Source organism: Triturus cristatus, unplaced genomic scaffold, assembly GCF_964204655.1.
Source record: "Triturus cristatus unplaced genomic scaffold, aTriCri1.1 SCAFFOLD_706, whole genome shotgun sequence".
Classification (NCBI taxonomy): domain Eukaryota; kingdom Metazoa; phylum Chordata; class Amphibia; order Caudata; family Salamandridae; genus Triturus; species Triturus cristatus.
The window spans coordinates 76,805-93,239 of NW_028188465.1; positions in this window are offsets into that span (position 1 = coordinate 76,805).

A 16,435-nucleotide genomic window follows, 5' to 3' on the forward strand; every position below is an offset into this window, starting at 1 on the left:
GCACCTAGCTGCCACGTTAATGCACCGCTGTTTATATTCATCCTGAAATGCTTAGACAGGCTATTGTCCGCATATGGTGCCTAGTGTGCTGTCGAGGTTTGCAAAAAATATGGATAAAATAAGGGGGGCCTAACTTTACGTGGCGGTCTGACTTTTTTCAGCACCTTGCTGCCACGTTAATGCACAGCTGTTTATATTCAACCTGAAATGCTTAGTGGATTATACCGTTTAATTCTCGACACACGAAGACATACGTGGTATTGTGAGTTGTGGCGGGAAACTGTCGGGTTTTGGGTATAAAAACGTGAGGTCTGCAAGAACATTCAGGCTGGAGCTCTCAGGAAAGCTACGACGCTCCAACCAACGGCGCTGGTGACACCTTCATTCTCCCACCACATCGGGCGCTTGAAAAGCTGAAGCCCCTGAAAGATTTCACCACCTGATGACTGAGCACCGTTTCCATTTATGAACATGTCTGAGGACCAAGAATTGTTGGTAAGAAGATTGTTTTATGTTTTTTATATAATCCTCTAGCTCTTTTTGAAGTTGCGCTTCTATTAGCGTCATCTCTCAAAGGTTAAATGCTTTTTTATCAGGGATGTAAGCTTTTTTTCCGGCTCAGACTGTCACACTAAGACGAATTAGACCGAAGTCCCGGGCAATGTTCTAACATGTGGTTCTAATTAAGTCTTTCGCTCCTCTGTCAAAAGGTTTTAAGCAATAGATAAAATTAGGTGAAACTCGGGGTGTTTTGAATTAACTGTAACTGCTAGTCAGGAACCGTGAAAGATGCATAAAAAAAAAAAAAGTGTGTGTGTGTGTGTGTGTGTGTGTTTGCGTTTTTTTTTTTGCTTTGCCGGACCCCGTCTGAAAAATGCTCTAGCATGTGGTTCTAATTCAGTCTTTCACGTCGTCGTCAAAAGACTTTTAGTACTGTTACAGCAGCTGGCATTTTAAGCAATAGGAAATATGACATGACTCTCGGTGTGTTTAGATTTTGCACATGCTCTTACCTCAAAGACTATCTGCTCATTGATCCGTGTTTTTAAGTCAAGGACTAGTCCGCCTCCTTGCTTTACAGATCATGATTTAATAACGCCCGAGGTCTTAAATAATGTCACTATATAGCCTGGGGCCAGCGAGCCGGGGTTGAGCTGCGGCTTGAAAAGCAGCTAATTTGACAACTAAGGTCTGGGTCTATTTCTGCGGTCGTGTGTGTGTGTGTGTGTGTGTGTGTGTGTGTGTGTGTACTTTTGTTTGCATGAGCTTGTAAATACGTATAGCGGTGCTTTCAAGTAATTTAATTTAAACCGATATAGGAAATGTGTTACAGCTGTTTGCATTTTTGTCTTCGCAGGAAGTGGCCGAGGCGGCAGACGCACTTTTATTCGACACTGCGCTTGAAGGCCCTAATCCTATCGCAGCCAGTCAAATTTGCGGCTTCAGCGCGCATGCTGGTAAGAATTAATTCTCTTTTCTACTGGTAGTATGTTCTACCATAGACCATGCTGATGTGCGCGTGCTTGTGCGTGTGTGTGTGTGTGTGTGTGTGTGTGTGTGTGCTTGTGTGTGTGTGTGTGTGTGTGTGTGTGTGTGTGTGTGTGTGTGCGTGCTTGCGCTGCCACTCTCAGTCTAGTTGTAGCACTGATGACTATTGAGGACTCTTCCGACTGTTCATTGCTTGAATTAAAATTATGTTTTTTGCTCTTACTTAGATAAAACTGATGATGCAATCTCCATCCAACACGTGCAGCAATCAAATACACAACAACCGGTTGTACAAAGGAGTTCAAGGTTGCCGCCTGACGATCTGAAAAGCAAAGGTCAGAAGCGTAAAGAAGCGAGGCGGCGAGGGCCACCACAAACATTGCAGGGTGGTTTTGGGGGGAGTACTGTTGGGGGGCCTGCATTGCATGAGTTTCCACCGGTGTCTGTAAATGGTGGCGGTTTGAGAAAGAGACACTCTGGCTGTAAAGAAAAGGGTGATCAAAAGCGCAATAGGAAAGCGAATGCTAATGATAACAATTCTGCTACTCTACAGACCTTCCAGGTTTCGAATTCAAACACGCCTACCCCTGGTTGCGTTCTCCCCAGCCGAAATTCAGAACAGATTCTAGGTGTCACAACGCACCCTTGCAGCGATACTCCGGTATTAGTGCACCCCCCACCTACTCCTACCCCCAAGTCTCACTCTCAACCATCAAAGAACTTGCATGCGCAACCAGCAAACGCCATTATTCCCCCCGATGAACAAGAAATAATTTCGCTGCTTGACGATGATGACTGTTGGGGGGAAAACGCGAATGTACCCGTTCAACAAAACAGATCAAAAGCAGGGCCAGCTGTACACGGCGAATGCTCCAAGAACCCACGCTCACAAGGGGGGTGTCACACAGATGTTACAATAGGAGGAGGACCCGCCATCACCAGCCCCCCAGTAAGGTTCGCACCAGGTGCTATTCACCATAATTTAAAGACTGAAATTCCCCACAGTGCTGCAGCAAACGGGGCGTCCGCAGCGGCGCTACAAGCTCCTAGACATAACCCCACACCACCCCTAAACATTACCGCAGTAACATCAGCATGCCACGATATTTTACCTTTAATAACAAACCTTAGGGGAAGCACTCTTAACACAGCATCTATCTGCGAAGCTATTATTTTTGCTTTAAGTAATCGTGATACAGTAGCTCAGATACAAGCCATTAAACGCATCAAAGCTGGCATCGTACGTATACAGCAAAATTTAGAGAAATCACTTTCAGCTGCTTTAGTAACTGCTCAACATCAGCTCGAGTCCTCTGTCTCCTCGCGCGCCATAGATGATGTCCTAAGTGTCAAAAAACCACTTAACGTTGAGATAAAGACACCACTTGACCCCCGCAGTGGGGCTGCTGCTGCTGCTGTTAAAGCTTCACTTCCCAGCGACGCGGCTGTACTTCAGGCAATTTACGCCATTTTTCCCCTAATAAATACCCTAGAAGGATTAGGCTTGAACTCTGCACCCGTCAGTTCATCCGTTTTTAATGTTCTACGTGTACAGGAAGCTTCCGGACATATCGGCGGCATAACAGATGTCAAACTAGCAGTAGAGGACGTGATCCAAAATACTCAGACTTCGCTCGCATCTATTTTAGCAGATGCCCAAGCCAACCTTGATTCCTTGAGTCTCGACTCGGGAAACTGATAATGACCCCCAAAGAGCATAGGTCGCCGAGAAGGTCTGAAACTACAGTCGCCAAACGTAAAGAGAAATGGTTAGCCGCTAAAGTAGTCAGAAATCGGTTAGCCAAAAACCTAAAAAGAGCCAAAAACCATTTGAGAAATATACGCCGTAATATTCAAAGCAACAATGGGTATTTACCACCGAGCCCCACGCAGTTAGAGCAAACACCTCAGAGAACAGCTGTCGCTTGCGATAATTCTAGCATCAGTAACAACCCTGCGCCGGTGTTTTTAGAAAGCGTGCGACAATATCAAAGAGTTATCAAAAAATTTAGAGCTATAGAATTTTATGAAGAATTTCGTTTTGTCAATCTTCATCTCATAGATTCTATTAGACTGGCCCTAGAAGCGGTTATTAACTCTATCCAACTGCTGCTGGACCAAATGGCCCCAGACATAGGCCCCAACGATTATGTACAAATTCGCCTGAGCGGCGGTGGTCTGGCTAACTCTTTTTACACTCGCAGGCTACCGCATCACGACCTAGATGCCTCAGATTTCTTAAACAAAATTGTTGACATGATGAATAGCAATGCAGAGATTCTGGGGTCACAAAGTTTAACACTTGTTGTGACTGTGATAAAAAGTAGGGGCGGCGGTGCCAGACGGGCTCTAAATTCTGTATTGTTTACTAAGATCATTCAAAAGAAACGTCGATGGTTGATTGATTTGAACAACACAGCTGGAAATTTGTGCCTGGCGGGGTGTTTGGCAGGGTTATTGGCTCACGGTCAATCTACGGATAGAACGTTGACAGAGCAGGCACAGTTAATGCACGATGCCCTAAACATCCCCCCAGATACGGATGTCTCTTTGCAAGACATAGAAGCATTTGAAAATTACTTGGGTGTGACGATTAAAGTATTATATCACGAAGGCGGCTGGCGTTATTTCACCAGCGGTACCGCCAACAAATCTAAAATTCTGTTTGTTCTTTTACATGAAAGCCATTTTTACGGTGTGAAAGATATAAAAAAATTCCTCGGCGCTAGGTATTACTGCGAATATTGCCATTCGGCCTATACCCACAAATACAATCACTCGTGCGCAGACTTCTGCAAAGCGTGCGTTACGAACGATTGCCATGACATTGCCAACGATCTCCAAAGGTGTCCGCGGTGTCGACTGTTTTGTCGTTCTTCGGAGTGTTTAGAGCGTCATCGTGCTTTAGCCGTGGCGGGGGAGGTGAGCTGTCTCAGCAAAAAGTTGTGTGATTCGTGCGGTCTCTACGGCCCCGAAAGTCATGAATGCGAAGGCCTTGAATGCGGTGTCTGTAAAGCCCGGGTGTTTTCATTTGATTCACATCTCTGCTTTATGAGCAGACTCAAACCGCCGACCAAAACAAATGATTATATATTCTACGATATGGAGTGCCGTCAGGAAAATATCATTCACGAGCCAAATTATATTTTTGCCAGACATATTAATGGTGAGCCTACTTGGGAGTTTTCAGGTCCTACATGCGTCAATGATTTTATCAACACATTCATTACACCCCGATTTCAAAACTATAGTTTTCTCGCACATTTCTCTAAAGGATATGACTGTTATTTTGTAGTGAAAGCTCTAGTGCTTGAAAAGGTGGCAATGTCACTGATCACTCAGGGAGGAAAGCTCATGTGCGTTACAACCAAAGTACTCAATATCAGGTTTATAGACTCTATAAACTTTTTGCCCATGAAACTCAGTAAACTTCCACAGGCAATGGGTTTCCAAGAGTCTAAAGGGTATTTCCCGCATTACTTTAACACTTTGCAGAACCAAAAATACGTTGGTGCTATGCCCTCAGCAGAATTTTACGGTGTAAACTATATGTCACCCTCTGAGAAAACAGAATTTGTGTCCTGGTATGAATCGAACAAAGATCGGGAGTTTGATTTCCAGAAGGAGCTGTCTCATTACTGCCAACAAGATGTGAACATTTTAAGAGAGGCGTGTATCCGCTTTAGAGAAGGCGTCATTGCCATGTCTAGCAAGCAAATCTTGGTGAACCCGGGTCAGGCCAATGAGTATGCCTATGTTGACTTCATCGACCCCTTTCAGTACATCACTTTAGCTTCAGTCTGCTTGGCGATGTTCAGATTTTGTTTTTTAAAACCTTACACATTAGCGTTGCTACCTCGTGATAATTATCACAGACAGCAAAAGAGATTCTCAACACCCGCTATTCAATGGTTGATGTATTTGGAATACAGTGAAAAAATCACCATCCGTCACGCTTTGAGGGGCGGGGAGCTTAAAATTGGGTCCTATTTTTTAGATGGTTATGCCAATATTGACGGGGTCCCTACTGCCTTTGAATTTAATGGTTGCTTTTTTCACGGCTGTCCAATTTGTTACGCCGGAAACGATTTTAACAAGATGACCGGTTGTACATATGGTCAGTTGCTTAACCGCACAACTATTAAACAGGAGTTTTTAAAAAGACGCGGCTTCAACGTCAGAAGTATTTGGGAACACGCGTGGCGTGAGCAGTTAACATGTAATCTAGATCTGCAGACTTTTATCAAGGATCGTGACTTACCCGAGCCCTTGAAACCGCGTGATTCTCTCTACGGAGGACGAACCAACGCCGTTACTCTTTATCGAAAGGCCTCTGGTGATGAAAAGATTTTTTACTATGATTTTACCAGCTTATACCCCTTTGTTAACAAGACAAAAGTCTACCCTGTGGGACATCCTAAGATCCTTTATAAAGATTTTGGAGCCCCTCAAATGTATTTCGGTCTAATCAGATGTAGAATTCGTCCGCCTAGAGGACTTTTTTTCCCGGTGCTTCCTTACAGATTCGAGGGAAAACTATTATTTACCCTGTGCCGCTCCTGCACAGAAGCCAGACAGACCTTCCGGTGTGATCACTCTGATGACGAACGTGCTCTGACCGGCACCTGGTGCACTGTAGAAGTGAATGTAGCTCTGAAAAAAGGCTATGTGATAGATCGCATTTATGAGATATGGCATTTTGAAAATGTTTCTAGTGATCTGTTTACCGACTACATCAACTTGCACCTTAGAGACAAGCAAGAAGCTTCGGGTTACCCCCAGTGGTGTAGTGATAATGCCGAGAAACAGAAGTACCGGAGGGAATATTTTCAGAAAGAGGGTATTCGATTGCGCTCTAATAAAATCCATGTGAACCCCACTAAAAGACAGATTGCTAAACTGTTTCTCAACTCTCTATGGGGAAAACTGGGGCAGAGAGAAGACCGCTCAGAAACTACTCTAGTGACAGAGCCGGATGAATTTGATCAGTACTTTTTTACTTCCTACTGCGAGGTGTCATCTTGCGAGTTCATAGATGATGATACCGCTTGTGTGTGTTGGCGGTATACCAAAGAACATTACCCGCCTTCATGCAACGCTAACATATTTATTGCCAGTTTCACCACCGCTTATGCTAGATTGGAGTTGTACAAGCTCCTGGAGTTGCTTCAAGACCGCTGTCTTTACCACGACACAGACTCTGTGATTTTTGTGAGCAAAAAGGGCGATGTTAACCCTCCGGTGGGTGACTATCTGGGGGAACTCACTAGCGAAACACCTCCCGATGAACACATCACAGAGTTTGTTTCAGCCGGCCCCAAAACCTACGGTTACCGCTTATCAGGCGGTAAAATCTGCTTGAAGGTGAAGGGGATCACCCTCAATGTTCAGAACCGCGAAAAAGTAAATTTTCAAAACTTAAAAGAGCTGGTCACTCAATATGCCAAGCACGCCGAAAGAGGTGAATGTGTTCCAGAAGATGAAAGCTTAGTAGTGCAGCACCCCTGCATTGTGAGAATTAAAAAACGTTGGGATATTGAGACACGCCCGCTTCGCAAAACGTTGAGGGTTGTATATGATAAGCGCGTTCTTAAAGAGGACTATAAAACCCTGCCCTACGGCTTTTAAGAGTTATGCAGCCTCTGTGTAAACACGGGGCTAGCGAGAAAAAGGACTTTCCGCTTTTGGTGTGTATAGTTTATTAGAGGTTGTTTAAAGTATGGATATTAGATTGCAACATCCGTTCTCATGCATCCTCGCAGGTCCTTCCAATTCTGGTAAAAGTTACTTTGTAAAAAAACTTTTGGAAAATGCGCATCAAATGCTGACCCAGCCACCCACCAACGTAGTGTGGGCCTATTCCTGTTGGCAGCGGCTCTATCAAGAACTCGCGCTAAAGCTTCCACACCTCAAATTTGTCGAGGGGCTCCCCGCCGCCTTAAATGATGACATTTTATTTCCACCCTCTAGTGTTAATATGTTAATTGTAGATGATCTAATGGCCTCTGCTTGTGACAGCGGTGAAATTGAAAAAGCTTTTACTCAGTATGTTCACCATCGTAATCTTAGCATTTTATACATTGTGCAAAACGTCTTCTGCCAAGGTAAGAGCTCACGAACCATCGCTCTGAACACCAAGTACATGGTGCTTTTCAAAAACCCCCGAGACAAGCTTCAAATAACGACTCTAGCCAGACAGATGTACCCGGGTCGCTCTAGTTTCTTTCTAGAAGCCTTTGAGGACGCCACTCAGAGCCCCTATGGGTATCTTTTTGTAGATTTAAACGCCGGCACGCCGGAGGATTACAGATTAAGGACCGGGCTTTTCCCACCGGATCTTCCTGTTGCTTATACTCTAAAAAAGTCCTACCCGGCTATAAAAAGAAGATAAATAAAAAGCAGCGCTCCAGTTTAGAGCTCCAACACACTCATGACCATGTCCAGCCGGATAGCGCGCAATCTAGCTCTTTTAAGACTGTTGGTTTCATCATCCCCACAACAAAGGAAAGCTCTTCTATGCTCCGCGTCTGACGATTTAGTAGCAGCGATATCGGAGATAGCCCTAAATACCTTGAAGGGCAATGTCCCTTTGAGTCCTCAACAGATCCGAGTGCTTAAAAAGAAAAGTAATCTTGTTAAAAAACTGAGCAATAAGAGGATCTCTATTAAAACAAAAAAAAGTCTTGTCAAGCAGTCTGGGGGCTTCATAGGATCGCTGCTAGGCATTGCTATCCCGCTTCTCTCGGGCCTGCTGCGCCGCCGGTGATGGCTCACATTGAAAAAATGTATCTCGTTCCTAAACATCAGCTAGACAGAATGCGGAGTCCCCCAAGCGCCGATACCGACATTAGAAAATCAGCCACGGATCTGTTGGACGCTGAGATGCGCGAAATTCTTCATCGTAGTGATTTACCGGTGCACGAGAAAGCTAAGCTTTATACCGCTATCCTTCAAAAGTATCTGAACTTTGTCCATCATGGTAAAATGGAAAAAGAGGGCCTGACTTTATTCATGCCTGAAAGTCAAGAGCCACCCGTTTCACCGGTCAGAGAGCCAGAATCACACGCCTTTAATCTAGTTAACGAAATCCTTGACAACGTTAACCCCCGGCACAAAAAGAAAGCAGAATTACTTCTTAATAAAATTCATCAAAATAAAGACATCGCTTTCTGGAATGATAAGGGGGAACTTCTTTATAAAGGTAATGTTATACGTGGTTCAAACCTGCATGATTTGATCAGAGGCGCCACCCAAACACACTCTTTTGCAAATAATAAAGCGCCTGTCGGTTGGGATGCCTTCATGCAGAGCCTAGCAGAACTGAACATTCCGACATCGGTGCTAGGAAATGGTGGTCATCGTATCCACTTAGAAGATTTAAAGAACAACGCCGTTGCACCATTTGTTATCCCTTCTCCCCCCGCATCACCATTTTCACTGACCCCTCGAAGAGCACCGACGCTTGCCCTCCGTGATACCGCTGACAATGCTCACGAACCCGTAACAACACACGGCCAAGCACTCCCGCCAAAAAAAAGAAAACACTTCGCGAGATTGCCATGGTTGTCTGTTTAGCACCCGTGACTTATAATAGAGACCTATGCTTTTTACTGGGTAACTAAATATTTTTTTATGTAAATACCTCATCTGTATCACAACATATAGTTTTTGTATAATTTTATGCCCGGTGGCCATACTGCGTATTACTGGTTGATGTTAATACGCTATGGTTTCTTGATTTTTATGTACATCATTTTGTTTTCAGTGTTGATACTGTGATTTATATGCCAAGGTGCATAATGTATTTGCTAACTACGGCTACCTCATTATTCAACTATAAGCTTAAATATGTGAATTCTATATTTATATATGTATTATCGCTATCCGTGATTATTATAAGTTAACAACGATAAGCTGTGATTCCTCTTTTAAAAAATTTATGTAACTTCCGCATATTTGATGTCTGCTGTTGATACTGTGATTCATATGTCTTGGTTTATAATGTATTTGAGAACTACCGCTACCTCACTATTCAACTATAAGCTTGACTATGTGTTTTCTATACTTTACAAATGTTTTATAGCTATCTGTGATTATTACCGGGTACCAAAAATATGCTGTGATTCCTTTTTTAATGTAACTTCCGCAGATTTTATGTGTGCTGTTGATACTGTGATTTATATGCAATGGTGCATATTATATTTGATAACTACCTCTACCTCATTATTCAACTATAAGCTTGATTTTCTTTTTTTTTTCTATTGTCACTAAATGCTGTCAGTATATGTAATTCCATATAATGAAACTGTAATTACATAAAATGTGATTTTCTGTTATGTAAAAAATGGTTTCAATTAAATTGTAAATATTGACCCAAAATAAAACTTCTCCGAGCTTTCATTTTACATTTAATAAAAGCAATTTGTTCTAAAACGCGTTATTATTCTTTTCAATAATGTGATGATGGGAAATGTATAAAATATCATTTTAATTCGTAGCTGCACCCCATATATCCGATTACTGAGCCCCCATAAACACGCCTAAAGCAAGACATGCCCGGGCATGCCTGGTCGATTTATACGTACTGAGTCCCCCATAAACATGCCTAAAGCAAGACATGCCCGGGCATGCCTGGTTGTTTTACACGCTTTATGATTTCATCGCCGTATCATTTTATAAGCCTTGATTCACAAATCCTAACTTATCGTTTTATACGCTTTTTGATTTCATCGCCGTATCATTTTATAAGCCATGATTCACAAAATAACGACCTATAAAACAATAAAATGCTATAATCTTATCAATACGTTATAAGGACCGATTAAAACCCCGATTAAAATCAGACTTGGAACGCGTCCAATATAGACACACGGACCAAAGGGGCGTGGTCAAAGGGGCGTGGCCACCTGTCAAAAAATACATGGTGACGAGTAGTATACAACCTATACTACTTCCGATCTAAGAGAGTTTGTGGAGTAAAAGTGCTGTGTATTGTGTCCAAGAAGATAAGTAGCCGACTGAGTACTGATTAAGGGGTGGTAGAGGTATGCAGGAGGGGTGAGAGAGCGACAAGAGTAACATAAAGGAGAGAATAGAGCATGCGGAGGGAGAGAGAGAAAAGTAGTGGAAGAGGGGAGGGGAAAAGGTGTGAATTGCCTCAATAAAACGGCTGCCCTGCAATTTTACACAATTTAAGGAGAACGACAGCCTCCAGAATAGAGGGGTTTCCAGTACAGGGCAACTGAGACTGCAATTTCTGAATGGGGCACGTTGCGCGCTGACTTTTCTTTGTAGGAGGCACGTTTTCTTTTGAAACATAACGCTGATGCCACAGAAGATAGAAGTTACGCCACTTTGATTGTGTGTGAGGAAAGTTTCAGTGCTCATGTTTAGCAGCAGATAAAATCTGACTGCACGAGAATTCAGATTTTCTGGCTGTGACACACACGTGACTGATTCTGTCCCAGCCCTGCCAGCCTTTCAGAGCTACGGCCCGGGCCTGTTGTGATTATAAATTGGACCCTGAGTGTCCCCATGGAACTGAATAATTATTGAGGGAATTTGTGACTGTGGGTCCTTTTCTGCTGTTAATTTGTGATTCTGGGCAAATAAATTAAACTCCCCATGCCTCACAAATAAATGAATGTGTCTGTCTGTGATGCAACTGGTGCTCACATAAAGCCTCTGATACTTTCTGGTCTAGTTCGTGATATATAAAACTAAAAAAAAAAAACTGTTCAAATGATGCATTGAGAAAAAGGAGGTGTGTCGAATGTCGGTGAATAAAGCGCAGTTGTAACGGATGACGGGGTCTGTATTGATCACTTTGGGTTACTATGAGGTGGCTAATAAAGGGCAAGGCAATGATTTATTTCAGGCCAGTGTGCTGGGGAACGAAAGAGGCTCCACTATGGCCTTTGGTTGCACACAAAATGAATAGGTTCTCCACTGAAATCACCCCAGTCAATATTGTAAATGATGAGTATTGGCAAAAGTGTCTGAAACCGGTGACCTGAAGACTGAAGGTGGGGAGCTGGTTTCTGGCGTGTTAAACGTAATACTCCCCTGTGTTTGGTTTCCAGTTCCCTGGGCAAGGCGGGTATGCACTTTAAACACGTGGGTGCTGCTGAGCTCATGTCCTGGGAAGCTTCTGTTCAGGGCTATTTTTCAGCACCTTGATCCTTTTTCATGTTTTTCATGTTTCCATATTGCCTCTTGGAGTCTTGGTACAGCACTGTGGCTCATAAAAAAAATGCTTCCTTTGATATTACTCAGCAATGCATTGTATCTCGAAGTCTCTTATGAAGCTCTGTGGTTATACTGAATAAGCAGCTAACTATGGTATATGACATCTCTTTATTAATGTTTCAGAAAAGGGAATGCACACCTATTCACAAAGTAGTCCTTAAATTAATCCTCATCTTTCTTTGAAAAGAAAGATGAAGAGGGTTGATTTACGGCAGTGACCCCTGACGAAGGGCCCCAGTAGCCCGAAATGCATTGGGTATTTTAATAAAAGCTGCCTTTGGATGAATAAGATGCGTCAGTACGTGTTATTGTAAAGAGGTCCGGATGGGCACATCAATGACATTAGAAATCTGGAAAATTGGCATGATACTGCACCTGTGGATCAAACTGGAGTTAAGAGGAAAAATGTGCAAGCGAGTGATTACATGTCTTAAAATATGATTAATTGGTTTCAACATTAACTGAGGATTCAAGGATTAGAGTGCTGTGCCTTTGGATTGGGGCGGATGTCGCCCCAAACTGTTATTTATCTCTTTATTAATGTAATAACTGCACTTTCACAATTGCTTTATTAACCTTCTTCCTGCCTCAAATTTGCTTGAAAATGCACCATTTGTCCACTCTTTTTTCAAAAATTTCTCAGGGAAAAAAAAACCCCGAACTCCCCTTACGCTCACTTGCTGCAGTGCAGTATGACAATCATGTTACGCCCACCACTTTCAAATGTCACCAGCTGCCCCTGTGTCCCCCTCTGTGGCTCGGGCTCCCTTAGCTTTGCTTCCTATGAAGCCCCCCCCCCCTCCTTCAGCAGGTGGTGGGGACCACAGTGAGTGGTGGTGATGACGCAAAGGTCAGGCAGGGGCCGCCGGCGGGAAGCACGGTCTAGATAGCCTCCGCCGTTTAAAGAGCATCGTAAGGTTTTGGACGAAAACAACCTCGATAAAGGCAGAATTCCATATTATAACATAGCACACAGGCTTTTTTTAGTGAAATATTAAAAACGAAAGGTGGGGATAAACAAACACCTTGTTATCTGCTTAAAGGAAATTAGAAATGACCAGCGCGCCGAAGGTATTTTTCCTTTTTAAATCTTAAATAAAGTAAGACACTGCAATGAAATAAGTTGGGAAGGGCACCGAGTTCGCGCTATATCGAAAGTGCAAAGAAATGAAATGAAAGTTCTCGCTCCGTCGGCAGAGACTTCTTGTAGGTGTAATGCTACTTGCTGTATTAAGTATGTGGATACAATGACAGAAGCAGCAGAATACCATCGGGCGGCGCACAATGCGAGCACACATTTGTATCCTAGGTGTTTAGAAGCCACGCCCTTAATAACATCGGCCACGCCCCTTTGAGAGACCCTCCCCCCCCCCCCCCCCCCCCCGTTTTTTCATCCCAGTTAAAGCCCTGGACTTAAAGGCACTCTCGCATCACCGGCAGAGACTGGATCAAGGCTTAAACTCCTTTTATTTCTATATTTTGGTACAAACTGCGCAGGTGTTTCTTAGGGTCGTGCGGATGTTTTGTGTGTTTTATTCCACTCCGCCCTAAGGGTTCTCTTCGAGAGATGTCTTCGACTGTAAAGCAACGTCACAAAAGGAATATAATGTTAATTTCATAATTATCGATTTGTTTGGGAGGGGGAGGGGCAAAGGCTGCTACAGTCTAACCGTGACTGTCCCCAAAAGCGGAAATCTTCTTTGGGAGCTGAATCCATACCTCATACTCGGGCATTTACAACATAATTCTGAATGTAACGCTTTTGACACAATTTGCCACATAAAAATTATAGATGTACCTAAAATGTTTCTAGTTCAAATAAAGGAATTCATTTGTGTTTGCCATGGTTTAGGTAAACTTCTTGCAAAATGTATTCCTCCGCGTCCTATATTGTTCGAAGCCTCGACATTGACAGCTTCGCTGAATGGTTTGAGGGTTCTTATTATGAATATATTCATTTTCCAATGAGAAACACAAAATGTATGTCCCAGCCCCCTTTAAAATGTGGACGTTTATATCTCCGGATTGGGTGCGAAATAAACACCTAAACCGACACAATGTATATATGTTTGAATAGACTCGTTTATACATACAATGGAATATATAGGCTGCTCGTACATGATATGTGCTTTTAACACAGGAAACTCGGCCATGGTTTTCGTTTTAAAAAAAGAAATAAGAAAGGCATATGCGTTAGTGCCTAAAATCTTACGCTGGAATCAAACCCCAGCGTTTGCGCTTGATTTACCTGTGTGACCCTCGGCACACCGCTTCTAGTTCGCGCCTTTTCTCTCGTGTCGGACTGAAGCAAGCGACGCTTGGAGAACTGGGTGCCGTGCGGGTAAGTGCACAAAACCCCACTCGATCGTGGTTCTTCACATATAAGAACAATATCGGCGAGGAACAGTCCACAGGTCAAACCGATAAACCGTTATTTCCTATTTCAATATGTTGAAAAGTTTGTTTTTAGGAATGATTTGGATGCTAAATTTATGTACAGATCTGGTCGCGATTTGGCCCACACCGAATGCATTTAAATGTACAGAAAAATGTCTCGTAGTACAAAAAAGTGTCTAAATGGGCGTACCGGGGCCCTGCATGTGGAGACCACCGCCATGTCATCGCTGAAACGGAACACACAGCCCGTGGCTTGTTTTATTTAATAAAATGTAGATTTGGCCCCTGAACGAGGCGCATTGAAGTGTCTGAGCGGCGCCTCGTTCCCACAGCGCTAGCTTTATTTATGGCGCCCAGAACACGCATAGCCCTCACACCGCCCCCCTGCACCCATAGATACGGCGTGCACGGGGTACGAGGGAATAGTATTTTAACACTAAAATAAACATTGTTGTGACATATTTGGAGTTATCTGAGCGCGAACTCCACCCGAAGGCACAAGAGCGGGTCACAGGAACAGCAGTTACCTTACGTGATGTCACGTTAATGGATACGTTTCTCTTAATGCTGGGGGGTGGGAGGGGGGGGTATAGAAGAATCCCACTGCGTTGAGCCCGCACTGAGACGAACTTGGGAGAAAGTTCAGAGGGGGAGAAGAGAAGAAGTGAGAGAGAGCAGGGGAGATTGAGAGGCAAGGGCGATAGCGGATGCAGAGGGGCGAAGAGACTCCCGCCAGCGCTGCTCTCGGTTCCACAGTCGCATCTCTGGCCGCATCACCCACACAGAACAGGTGAAAAGCCATTCACAGCCAGGTATTGCGGTATGTTCCCGAGCCTCTTATCTGGGACGATGGCCGGGCCCTAGATTCTGATCAAAGACCCGCCCCACACACAAGGTCCGGTACCAGCTCCAGGGCAACGGGACTCATTGCACCCAGGGATAAGACTGGCGGGCGGGGCAGGGGTTGGGGGGCGAAAGGTGAATTAGAAGGGGTCTCTACTACGCCCCCCACCCACGCCCCCCCCCCTCCCTCACCTCCTGCTGCTGGGCAGGGGCGATGAGTGGAGTCCGGTGCACAGTCCAGTCCGACCTTACCGCCGTTTCTCTCCAAGTCGGGGCTGCCCGGGTCCCGGAATGCGACCATCTCCAAGTCTGGGGCCGGGTGGTTCCGGGTGCTTCCTTCGTGGTCCGCCTCAAGCCCCCGTGTTCTTGCACCCCGAGCTAGGTGGGCTCCCATGTCAGCGATCTGCGCGGAGCGGACGGTGAGCAAGAAGACCGCTGCTAGCGGACATCAATGGAGACTGACTAAAGGCGACTACATCATCTTAAACATGCGCACAAGTTTGCCAACTCTACTTCCTGGTTCGCGCGCCTGGCGATCGCATGCCCCAGAGAGGATGTCTGCAGAGGCGCAACTAGAGCCAAATTTCGGGGGGGGGGGGGGGGGGGGGCTGAGCAAAAATTTCCGGGGGGGGGGCTGAACTTTAAGCAATAGGCAGAGTGGAGCTGCAGGGGCTCTTAGAAGGGGTGAAACAACAGCAAGGCCTCATTAACATGCAAATGGTCTTTTAAAGACATGTGAAGTGGTCGGGTGCGGCTGCTTTTTTTGCCCGGGAAGGTGTCTCATCCCGGGCTGCCACACACGACGGGGGGGGGGGGGGGGCTGAAGCCCTTTGAGTGCAATGGGTGTTGCGCGCCTGGATGTCTGTATTACTTTCCTCCCAGGGCCGGGATGTGAACGGAAAGCAGCCCTGGTAAATTGTGAAACCAGCACCCATACGCAGCCGTGGCCCGCGGAGAGAGTTCCGTGGCACGGAAAGGCGGGGCGAGGCAGGGTGGGGGGGTTCTAAAAACACCGGAATATGGATAATTGCAGGTAAGTAAATAATTTACTTACCTGCAATTATCCATATTCCGGTGTTTAGAACCCCCCACCCTGCCACTCCCCCGTCCCGCGTTTCCGCCAAACGGAACTCCCTCCACGGGCCGCGGCTGCCCATACGGTGCATGGCGAGCGAGCCTGACCATTGCAAGGCAGTGGTCGAAGTGGGGGAAAAAAATTAGGGGAACTGTGGGCGGAGAATCAGAGGGCGGGAATAACCCAAGGATTGGATCAGTGGGCGGAGCTGTGGCCAGAATGCTGCTTGTCTCTCCATTAGAACCACAGCCGCCCCTGCTGTTTGTCCCTCCCTAAGAACCAGAGCAGCCCCCTGCTGCTTGTCTCTCCATTAGAACCAGAGCCGCCCCCTGCTGCTTGTCTCTCCATTAGAACCACAGCCGCCCCCTACTGCTTGTCTCTCCA